The sequence below is a fragment of the Furipterus horrens genome, unplaced genomic scaffold (assembly GCF_987537825.1).
Source record: "Furipterus horrens unplaced genomic scaffold, mFurHor1.1.pri manual_scaffold_2, whole genome shotgun sequence".
NCBI classification, from domain to species: domain Eukaryota; kingdom Metazoa; phylum Chordata; class Mammalia; order Chiroptera; family Furipteridae; genus Furipterus; species Furipterus horrens.
In genome coordinates, this window is record NW_028327172.1 from 183004080 (window position 1) to 183016901 (window position 12822).

Sequence of the window (12822 nt, forward strand, 5' to 3'; positions counted from 1 at the left end):
TTTCCACCTTCACCCCTGGCACACCTCTCCCACTATTGCCAGCACCCTCCCTTCCTGTGCAACCCCCCCCCCCCACAACCCCTGGCTTCTCTCCTGAATTACTGCCTCAGGAAGAGGAGGAGGAAGGCACTATGGTGGCTGGGTCTCTCTTACCCTCCGGTAGTCACATCCAGCATTGTCTTGAAGAGCATACCATTCTGGAAACCCTACAGCCTCCATAGTTGCATTGTATTAACACTTCAGGGCCCTATCCTGCCCCAGAAGAAGGTTGGAAAGGATCAATGTTGCAGAATATAGGCAGACCAGGAAACACTATCACGTGCTCCTGCTTTTCTCAGTTCTGCATCTTTTTTCCATCCCTTTCCTAATTATTTCCCTCCCTCTCTCCCTTCTTTTGTCTTTACTTTTTGCATACCCCAACCTATGCCTTGAGTCTACCACTGGACATTATTTAAAGATACAAATTCAGCTTTATCTACAAGCTGAGTGAGCCACTGCCTAAGGTGTGTGATTTCAGGGTTTTGGGAGACAACACACCCAGTTATGCATTCCTCTACCCCAAAAACTTCTCCCAAACTACTTATGATGACTGACATTGCTTTAATTGATTTAGTAAAGACATACTGATAATGTACTATGTGAAAGGCACAGTTCTAGGCACTGGGGATAGAGTAATAAACCAAACATAAATATATGTAGCAAATATTTTTATTCTACAATTAGGATTCCCTTTAAGTGCAAACATTGCTGAGAAGTAACACATAGATTTAATAAACACTGAATTATTCATGCATGTCATCAAATTTCTCTGTCAAAGTCATACATCAGTAGGCAGAGAGGGGGGAACTATATAAGGCGTAGCAGCCTATTTCTGTTTCTCCAATGATCAAATCATAAAAGCTTTTAAGACAATGTAATTTTATCATAAAATTAGAAAGAAGACACACTTTTCAGGCATATAGACACTGATTTAATTTTGGCTCCATTATTTGCAAGCTGTGTGTTCTTCAGGCAGATAATTAACCTCTCTGAATCTATAGTCTTTCATCTGCAGAAGTAGAGAAATCCATCTCAATGAATCATGATGGTGGTGTGAGATTACATGAGTAACCTCCAAAGCAGGATCCAGCATAGAATAAATCCCATTAATACTAGCTTCTTTGGGCCATTTCCAAAGTGGCCCAGTTTACAGCCAGAGACCAGTGAGCTAGGGTGACTCTGATGACACCAGCAGAAATTTCTTGAATAAGGAAGGAATCAAGGCTTTGATTTCACAATCAGAGTTGTTACTATAATTAGCAATATTGCTACCCTTTCATTTGAGGTCTGACTGTACCTATTCCTTCTGAGCCCACAGACTAGCCTAGCAACTCATGACACCAAGCCTAGAAGAGGAGGCTCTCTTGGAGAGTGTGTGAGCAGGAAGAGTTGTCAGATCTCAAGGAATCCAGGAAGGGGTAGAAGAAAAACACCTACCTAGTGTCATTTCCCCACTTTGATGTCATTTTGTGTCATTTTATTAACTGCATCTAGGGAATCAACTAAAACAGTGTTTATTTATGGGTCTTAATGAATAAGTATTATGCAAACTGTAAACATGGCAGGCTTCTTGAATGGAGAGCACTCAGAAGCACCATTGTCTGATGTGACATTCTCTTACAGTCCTTCCTTCCAGGTTCCAAAATGGCGCAGGAATGAACGTGAGTACATTCATGTGTGTTGGATGCATATTACATATAGTCTACGCCTACACCACCCCCCGACCCTCTTTCTCTCCTCTCTTAGAATGGTACGATATTTACTGAAAAATATGAAGATTGTCTTTGTAATTCAAATGATGCTTTGCTTTACATAATCATTTCTTAAACTAACCAACAAACCTATTTCTTAATTCATGTAATAAATACTTATATTTTGAAGTCCCTAATACCAGAGAGACACCATCTCAGGCTCTGGAAATGTTAAGATGAATAGAATCTAGTCACCTGCTTTAGAATTCACAGACTAACTAAGGAGACAGACACAGTACCTGCAGTGTTTTTTTGTACAGCAGAGAACAGATCCTTACCTATGGGGAGCAGGGAGTATAAAGTCAGGATGAACTTCACTGGGTCACTCAAGGGGAAATTCCCCTCCCTCCTTTCCTGTGCTAATCAGCCTGCAATTGCCCTAGAGCCCAGCTCTTCATTCCAGCTCTGTGGCTCTATGAGCTCTGAGCTCCTGTTCTAGATCCCATTTCCTACCTGGCCAGAGACTCCTGGCAGGATTTGTGTGTGAGCCCTTTATGTCATGGACTCCTCTAGCCTGAAGCTAGGGAGTTGTCCCCGACTGATGTGCTTGATGTCAGCAGACTTGGTCACAGTCAAGTCCCACTCACCTAGGATCCAAGAATACCTTTTTGCCTCCCAACCAGCTGGCCGTCCTAGCATTTGGTAGAATTTGAAGCTGAACAGGAAAGCAGTAGACTAAATCATTATCCGCTGCCTACACAAAAATGCTATCCTGAGTAGAACATGCTATGCCACTGCACAAAGTAATTTTTTACTTCCAGAGGCAGGGTGGTGTGATGCTAGGAGCCCACTCTACAGCCAGGCTGCTAGGGTCAAGTCCTAGTTCTGCTATGGCCCTGGGAAAATTACTTAGCCACTCTGTGCATCAGTTTGAAGTGGGGATAATCATAGTTCCCCCTGCCAGGCTTGCTGCAAACGGAACACAAGGCTTCAGAGCAGCTCAGGGCCACAGTCAACACTACAACAGTTTCCATCGCAGCTCCTCTTGTGGCTCCTCCTTCTCTTCCCTTGTCTTCACTTTGGCCTCCGACCTCCATGTTCAAATTCAGGGGTGTTATCTTTTCTTTCTTCTCTACCTTCTTTCTAGCATGTATGAGTTGTGCTAGGACAATGAGGTGCACATTTCTCAAAATGTCACAATTCCAAACTGGGGAAAAGATTTCTACTTACAAGATGGAGCTAATGACACTTCGGGGTAGCATAAATGTTTTGTGGAGATACTTTCTGGGCAGTGTTAATAAATGAGCAGTGACTAACACCTCTGAAATTAGAGCTTCATCAATCCAGTCTATATATGGATCGTAAGTCACTCTCCTTGTTCTGTCAGGCGATTACAGTAAGGTGTAGTTTGCCATGTCCCAGACAGCTTCTTTGACAGAGTAGGGTAACTCCACTAGTCTAGGACTTAGGGTTCTGTTTACTAAGACTCCGAGTCACACCCTATTTATGAGAACCCTGCAGAGGTGCTTTACGCAACGTCTTTCAGTGTGGCTCTGGAGTAGGGAGATGGGCTTTCTGGCATCGCTGACTTATCTGTTCCCCTATAGACAGTGATATTAGACAGCAAGACTATGTCTTATGAATCTTCATATCCTCAGAAATGAGCTCAGTGCTGGCATGTAGGAGACACGCCATAAGTCTTTGAGTACTTAATTAACTTCAAGGTAAGTACTGGGCTCTTTGAAGCACTTTAGCAGCCTCCAGGGACAGCTGAGGATGGACATTTTTGTTTCCAATGGTGAACCGATAACACAGTGTGCATGGTGATTGTCACATGCACTGAGGCACACCTGGCAAGTCAAGACGGTCCTACTGAAAGAGGCAGCCAACAACACCAGTGCTCACTGCCATCTGTGGCAGTTAATCCATTTTGTCTCCCAATATAGACCATGTTGGAGAAACTGAGGCATCATGACATTCTCATACTTTTTTAAAGGTAAACTTTCCTCTCTGCTCATAAAAAGTGAGCTCACTGTTTTCTCTGGAAAAATAAGGAGGGAAGCCAAACAGCCTGGGTGGGCAGCACATCCCAGCTCTGCCAGTCACTGGATACATGGCCTTGAGCAAGGTCTCTATGTGCTCTGTGTCTCCATATCCTGATCCCCCAAAGGAGTGCACAAGATAACATGTGTACAGCATGTGGGGCAGGCTTGGCCTTGGGATGTGCTAGCTGAGTGTTTGATAACAGTATTATCTGGGTATGATGTTGGATGGGAAGAAAAACTAGCTATGAATTCCACTCTTGCTGATGAAGAAATTTCCCTGTGTCTCTGGTCATTGCGGGAGAGGCCTGGCTGGGAACAATAATGACTGTAATTAAAAGCAAGTTTCTAGCCCTAAACAGTATGATTCAGTTGGTTGGACATTGTCCAGCAAAGCGAAAGGTCACCAGCTCGATTCCCCTCAGGGCATAACTCCGGATTGCGGGTTCAGTCCTGGGTGGCGTGCATATGAGAGGCAACCGATCAATGTTTCTCTCTCACATTGATGTTTTTCTCCCTTTCTTTCTCCTTCCCTTCCCTTCTCTCTCAAAATAAATAAATAAAATCTTTAAAAAAAAATAAAAAGCAAGTTTCCATGTCTCAGAGAGCCTGGTAAAATGGAACCACTTGTCAGTTTGCGCCTTGAGAAAAAGCAGCACTGTAATAAGCCATAAAATTGCTCTAACCTTCCTTCCTAAGTTGTCACATGCCACCAGATCGATGCCTTCCTGGCAGCGCTTGTCGCTTGGGAGCGCTGTCAGCCACACCTCTCAGCTGCTGCATCTGAGCCAAGAACAGTTCAGGGGACTGAAAAAGAGACCTAAGTGCCAGGGGCACACCACCGGGGCCAAAAGGGAGGTAGTGGCAGGCGAAGTGGCAGGCGGGGGCAAAGGAGAAATGGAAGAAGAAAAGTCAACCTGGCCTGGAGAGTGCCAATCTTAAGAGAAATGGCAGAGGAAAGCTTGTTAAAGCACCAGGACATAAAGCCAACTCTTTCGCTTTCTCTAATTTCCACAAGACCCAGGTGACACTGAAACCTGATTTGTGTTCTCTCTGCTCCCTGGTATTTAGCCTACAGGTCTCTGCATTTTCTCTGCAATCTTTTAAAGCATAGTAACTGCCTTTGCCTTCCTGCAGCATGTGTTGGAGACAAAGAACACAGGAATATGTCATCGCCTATAAAGGCCAGAAAGGGTGTTGTGACCAGCGAAGTGCTAAAATGACATTTGCACTTAGGTGACAAACAAGCCCATTCCATTCCAGGTAAAGGCCAGGGAAACTTTTCTTCAACAGTAAAACACGGGAAAGTAAAGGCTGCCCTCTGCAGGGCACTGTGGGAATGACAGCTGCTCAAGGCACACTCAGAAGGAAAGATCAGAGTTGGAAAGTCACATCTGCTTTCAGTTAGACACCACCTGAGAGCTTGGCCTTGACCGATGTCCTCCCAGGCCCCAGCACACTAGGAAATAAGCACCCAGTCAGGAGAGCGCACCCTTGTTTATGCTGATCAACTCAGATATCTTCTCATATAAACAAAGGCTTTTTAAAATATGATTTCAAACAAATTGAACTTGAGGGGAAAGCTTTTTAACACCAAAAGAGTTTTTAAATAGGTGCATTAGACTGATACACAAACTGTGGCTGCTTCTGATGCATTACTGGACTAGAGAGGCAGGAGCTGTTCTTCATAGTGCTAGAGAAGAAAAATAGGCAAGTGGCCTTTGAGAGACATGAGGACTCTCCTCGCTCCATCACAAAATAAGCTGCCTGAAACTGGGCAGTGCACTCTCCACTTTTGGACTCAGTTTCTTCATCTGTAAAATGAGGTGTGTGCATGGAAGGACACCTGAGATTCCTTCCAGCTGAAACATGTTATAATCCATGACTTTTATTTTGTACTCTGAGCCAGCAGCGTAAGTGCTCCAAAAGAAATAAATGGAGCAAAGGGAAAAATAAAATAAGAATGTCATGCCAACTCATCCATTTTCTACAGCTCGTGAGTTCAACCCACCTGAGAGTCCTTAGATTTAGGACAAAAGAGTCTGTGACCCTGTCTAATGATTCTCTGTACTGTTTTTAACTACTGGTGTGATTTTTTGAAATTATTTACCAACATACTAAAGTCATGATACCCTTTTGTATTTTCTTGGTTAACAGAGACCAGAAATACAATTCTTAGTGGGTAAAGGTGGAAGGAAAGTTTCAATTTTTTAAAAAAGAAGAAATCCTTAACTGAGCAATGCGTTCTGCAGTCCAGGGAAGTTCATATTTAGAGGCACAAAAGCGTTGTTGACTGAGGAGGGCGGACCTGCCACAACACAAGTAGGCAGCGATAACATGTGTGCCTTTCAGATCTCAGAAGAGCAAACAGTAGGTAAGAACTGTCACACTGGGCTCAAGGTCATCGGCAGTGACACAACAGACACAACATGGGGGCAGCCTGAAAGGAAACGAGTCATGGAGTCATCCTTCAAAAGCCAGCTTTTGAAGCCTCTTTTCAAATTTCGAGCCTATTTTCATTGGGTTGTTTTGTTCTCATTGAGTTGTGAGGGTTTTTTATATATTTTAAATATGTCTTTTGTTGGCTACATTCTTTGCAAATATTTTCTCTGAGTCTGCAGTTTGTCTTTTCACTTTCTTAACAGTGTCTTTGAAGAGAAGAAGCTTCTAAGTTTGTCGAATCCAATTTAGGATTTTTTTTTTCTTTTATAGTCAGTGCTTTTTAGTCCTAAGAATACTTCATTTAACCCACCATCACAGAGATGTTCTCCTATGTTTTCTTCACATATTTGCATAGTTTTAGGTTTTATACTTTGGGTATATGAGCCATTTTGTACTAATTTTTGCATGTGGTGTTAGGTATGAGTCTAAGTTTGTGTTATATATATATGCATATATATATGTATATGTATATATATATATACATATATATATATATATACACACACACACACATACATACACACACACACACACACACACACACCAATGTTCAATTCCCTCAGCACAATTTGTTGAAAAAGGTACACTTTCTCCACTGAATTACCTTGGCACCACCTTTGTAGAAAATCAATTGACCATGTAAGTGTGGGCTATTTATGGACTCTCTCTTCTAGTCCATTGATCTTTATGCCTATTCTTTCACCAAAGCCAGAGTCAGTTCGCTAAAATAAAGTGGATGAAAATAGCCACAAGAAAACACGCTCGAAATCATCACTCATTAGGGAAACAAATCTACAATGCAATATCACCACACACCTATTATAATGACTGAAATAAAAATAGTGAAAATACAAAGTGCTCATTAGAATGTGAAGCAAATGGAACCCTCATACATTGCTGGTTAAAGTGCCACCACTTGAAAAGAGAGTTTGGAAGTTTCTTAGGAAGGTAAACATACACTCATCCATATGACCCAGCAATGCTACTTCAAGATCATCAAGAAAAAAAATGCATATGTCCACACCAAAAAAAAAAAAAAAATCTGTAGGTACATTTTTAGAGCAACTGTCATAATCAGATACTAGAAACAGCCCAAATGTTCATTAGATAGTAACTAGATAAACAAATTCAAGCACATCCACACAATGGAAAACTATTCAGCAATAAAAGAACAAAAGGATATATTCAACAACATGGATGAACCTGGAAAGCAGATCATGCTCAGTGGAAGAAGCCACACATGAAAGGCATTAAAGAAACAGCAAAAGTATAGAAAAGCAAAACTACAGTAACAGGAACAGTGGTTGCAAGAGGCTGGAGTGATGGGTAGAATTGACTATAGAGGGATACAAGGAAAGTTGGGGGTAACAGAAATACTCTCCATCTTCATTGTGGTAATTACATAATTATATACATTTGTTAAAATGCATAGAACTACACTCAAAAAGGGGGAGATTTTACTATATGTAAATTATGCCTCGATAAACCTGACTTTAAAAAAAAAAAAAAACACTAGCTGGCAGACACAAGATTGGCAGTTTGGTAGTGTAAAAGATTCAAAAGCTCTCGAGCCTCAGGTGGCAACCATTGGATTAATGTTGATTTATGTTAATTAAATTTATTAATATAACTGTGTGATAAGAGTATCTGTCTTGTAGTTTCAATAGTCGCAGGAGTGATGGGAGCAATGGAAATATGCCAACCTAGCAATAATCTATGAAATTAATTACCTCAGGAATTTGTGTAAGAATCAACCAACACAGGTGTTACTCTCAAATAACAAATTAAAAACACCAGTCTACAGAGAGATTTTATAATATATCCACAAGACTTTGTTGCTTTCCTTAATCTCATAGATAGTAGGGTTTGAGGTTATTCTGAGATTTTACCCCCTCTGTTCATTTATCCAGTACAGGAACTGAGCCCTCATTATCAGCTGCACTTCCTTTTTACTGAGTCTTTGCATGTGTTCAAATGTGTGTGTGCGCGCATGTGCATCTTTGATCCTCAGGCCCATTGTCCCTGAGTGGTGGCTCAGGTCCTCAGCATAGGTGAAAATATCCAAGAGAGCCCATCAGGTTAACCTAATGAAGCCCATGAGCAGCACAGACCTGAAGACCCCAGGTCTACAGAGCAGGTCCCAGAGAATCACAAGCTCTCAATCTTTTGATCCTGCCCCAGTCACAGAGACACCGATGTCTACCACCTAGACAGTGTCAGTGCAGGTAGGCTGTGCGGGCCAGTCTTTTAAATTCCAAGGCATTTTGAGTATCTCCACTCCTGGGCTGTAGCCTCCCTTCCTAACATTATCCCCTGCCTGCCCCTCCCCACCCCTCCCAACCCCCCCCAACCCCACCCCACCCTCACCTCACCTTCTGTCCATTCCCCCATCTCCACTAGAGACCACCTAGTAATCCCTAGGATCATGGGACTGCTCCACTGCCCATTAATCCAATGAGTACCTCCTTACTTTTGCTCCTTTATCCACATGTCTTGATCTCAAATGCCCCTCCCATGAAAAATATCCACCTATGGAAAATCATAGTCTTTCTTCAAGGCCCAGGACAAAGGCCGTCTCCTCTATGAACCCCTCCATACTCCTCAACCAAAACTATTCTTGATGTCTTCTGCTTCCTCCCCTGTTGCCTCTTCTCACTCTCAAGGGAAGCTGATTACGTGCCCACCACGCAATAAGGGCACAGTCAACCTGTATTAAATTGGACTGGATGTACCCATATTACACAGTATGCCTTGTTTAAAAATCCCCTTTAATATTTCAGGATAAATAGTGCCTTAAATTTGACTCACAAGACTATGGAAAGCTTCTGTGAGAAAATTTTCACTCTCATATTGAGACTGTGAACATAGACCTCCAAAATAAAGGGCAAAACAAATTCACTCAATCCAAATAGTAAGTCTTATTGAACAATAACTTCCTTGCTGAATTCAACTGCTTTTTTTTAAGAAACCATATTCTAGAGGGTATTATGTTAAGTGAAATAAGTCAGAGAAAGACAAATGCTGTATGATTTCACATATAGGTGGATTCTAAAAAATGAACAGAGTCATAGATACAGAGAGCTGTTGGTTTTCATTAGGGGCAGGAGATGGGTGCAAAAGGTGGACAGGAAATAGAGGTACAAGCTTTCTGTTATACAATAAATCAGCCACAGGAGTGTAGCATACAGCACAGGGAATGTCGTCAATGGTATTGTAATTACATACTCGGTACAGTGACACTTGGTTACTAGACTTATGGTGGAGATCACATCGTAAGGTACACAAACGTAAAATCACTATATCATAAACCTGAAACTAATATAATATGTCAACTAAATTTTAATTTTAAAAATGTAAAAAAAGATTTCCAAAATAGGGTTTTTTAATGTGAAAGAAACCCATATTCAGCAGCCACGCTGATCTGCGCGCGTGGGCAGAGACTGATGTTGCCATTAGGCATTCCAGGGCATGTTTTCCCATCTTTAATCCATCGTATCAATTTTGAAAGGATTTCCATGTATCGTAAAACCCCAACAGGAGAGGAAAATGATAAGAGACTTTTATATCAGAGAAAATGTGGTGCCTTTATTTTGTCTATAATCTTGTCTTCCTCCAAACTTCCGCCTGCTGGTTAGAGAAAAGTAAATTAACTAAACGTCTAACCTGGTTTAAATTTAGTCTGATCCAATAATTTGAACTGTCGCTTTAGGGAATACCCAGTCTCTCCTGAATAAAATTTATCTGTCTTTCAAACAGCCTTCTTCTCCCATGCCTTCTCTCCCTATAGCGGTGACGTGACGAGGTTGATGAGTGAGGGTGGGGATCTGGGTGGGTTTGGGGGGGACAGCAGCTCAGTGTCCCGCAGCTGCCACATCAGGCCTATCAGCTATGAACTGAGCATCCTCATGAACAGAAAACGAGAGACCCTCACGAGTGCCAATAGATCCTCTCCTCTCTTAACTACGGCTGTCCCACATTGGTGTTAGCCCCTCCTAGAGTCTCCAAACAGAAAACCATTATTTTTACTGGGTGTCATAGATGCCTCCCTATTCCCAGGCCAGAGGGAGAGAGAGAGAGAGAAAGAGAGAGAAAAGAATGCTTGACTGACACCCTCACTTTTGTCTCTTTTCTACTAGCTCTTCCCCCTCTCTGGGAATGGCAAGCCTTAAGTGATGTGCTAAACCAGCCCCCTCTTTAACCCTCTCCCTAAGCTACCATGCCTTTATTAACTTTTACTCATCCTCCTATCAATATGTGAGCCATGTAATGATCCTGTGAAAATCTGGGACTTCGTGAGCCCTGGGAGCCTGCAGCCCTCAATTCAGATCTCTGATTAGAAGCAGCTCTTCCTTGTTTTAGTTTGCTGTTGGTTCAGGCTGATGGTGGGCAAGCACCTCAGCCATGTCTACTGAATATGAATGTGCCACGGCAGAACCATGACGTCTAGTGACAAGCTGTCAATTTTTCCAAGAGAAACATCAGTTATATGGACACTTTGTTAAAATGCATTTGAGTCAAATGCACATCTAACCTTTCCTCTCCTGTCTATCACAATTTCTTCCAGAACTGTCCCCCGGTCTGCTCTTTCTGACCACTGCCGGGCTTCATGAGCACTACCCTTCCTGACCTTCACCTTTACCCTCTGCACTGTAGCACTTAAAGCACTTACAGTTTGTATCTCTTATTCCCCTTCACCTTTTTCACCCGTCTCCCCACACCCCTGGCCTATGGCAACCATCAGTTTGTTCTCTGTATCTGTGAGTCTGTTTCTGTTTGTTTGTTTGTTCATCTTTTTTTTCCTTTTTAGGTTCCACATATATGTGAAATCATATGGCATTTGTCTTCCTCTGACTTATTTCACTTAATATTCTCTAGAATGTAGTTTTTTAAGCAGTTGGATTCAGCAATTGTTTTATTGTTCAATAAGACACAAATATTTATTGTGTTTTTATACTTAATATTTTATATTTTTAATAGTTGGAGCTATTAAAAATTCCTCTTAGAATTATTTTATCTCTTATACTGCTTTGAGACTGGCTCCACTATGAACTCAAATGCCAAACTCAGAAGTTCACTTTAACATTCCCCTTTCTATTCTTCCTGTCCCTTCCTCTTAAATCAGTCAGAGACCTCCTCCAGGATATTTTACTCTCCTGGAACCTGGAAGGCCCATTCAGATAGCACTTTACAACTGACTGTGACATTAACTCTTACAGCCCAAAAGGGAACACTGAGCTAGCCTTAACCTGCTTAGGCTTCAGTATGAGCCCTTCACGCTACTATTGAAATGCAGTTCTTAACTGAATTTGTACCTTTTCTCGTAACTTTTAAGAAATTTACCTTGCTAGTTTATCTACGACACACACAAACCATTCCTTAACCTGAGAGTCAGGAAATCTGGAAACTTACTCTTCCTCTAGCACAAAGGGACCTTGAATGGGTGTTCTCACCTTTAGCAGCCACAGTAGATTCATCTGTAAATTAAGAAGGGTTGTTGGAGTAACTGATCCCCTCGCTCATCATTTCTACTTGTCGTGCCATCAGTTTCAATAAATGTATATCTTTCTTAAATATGATTCTTTGCATTCAATTGAGGCAAATAACAATGAGAACTTTCCTTTTCTCTTTGCACACCTGTCGCACCTTTAAATTAGGGCAAATAAGAAGCAAAGCTCCCTAACATATAACTTTCTTCCCTTCCCAAATGTGAATTCCCTCTTTAACAAGTATGTTTCACCCTATTCTCCACTCCAAAATTTTAAAGAATAATACTTTTCATCACGTTAGCCAGAGCCTGCTGACATTATTAAAAATAATCAAAGTTAAGAGAAATAAATGAATACAGCATCTCTTTTTATTCAATGTTCAATTATATTAGGGCAATATGTATATCTCTATACCAGCCAAAGCAGACACTTTTTTTTAATCGCCTTTTTTCCTTTTACTTCCACACCTGTTTTCCAAATTCAACACTGACCATTCCAGCTCTCAGAACCTGCTTTCAAGTTCCTAATTTGCTCACTAGTTGTCTTGTCTTCTGAAACGTCTTTAGTCTTTGCGGGAACTGTGTTATCTTTTTGTTGCCACTAGTGTTGCCAATGTTCTTCTCTTTTTCCTTATTCTCTGTAGTCATTGTATCCTGGTGAACTTCGGATCCCTCTGTCTCTGTCAAGTTTCCAAATAAATAAGTAAATAAAAAGTTGCTCTTTGCATTACTTATCATTATATTAAAGAAACTACCCACATTTTGAAACAAAGGTTTTGTCCAAGATAGCCAAAATATAGAATAATTCTAGCTTTCTTACACAGAGACTGTAGTTGAATCCTTGCTTATAAGTATCTTTAGGGATGGCAGAAGGGTTGACATGGAAATGCTTTACTACATTCACATAAGGAAGCAGTACACACTCTGGTTGTATCAAACAACTGGTTAATTCAGTAAAGATGCCAAAAAATAGCAATCAATTCAGTGAAAAGAAAATCAATCCCAGAGGTTGTTTGGTTGTTTTGTAGACAAAACAGCCAGTGGAGTGATTGAATTTTTCACTTTTCAATGAGTTGTTTTGGCCTTGTGTGGCTGCAGCCATTAACTCATTAATCACCCAGAA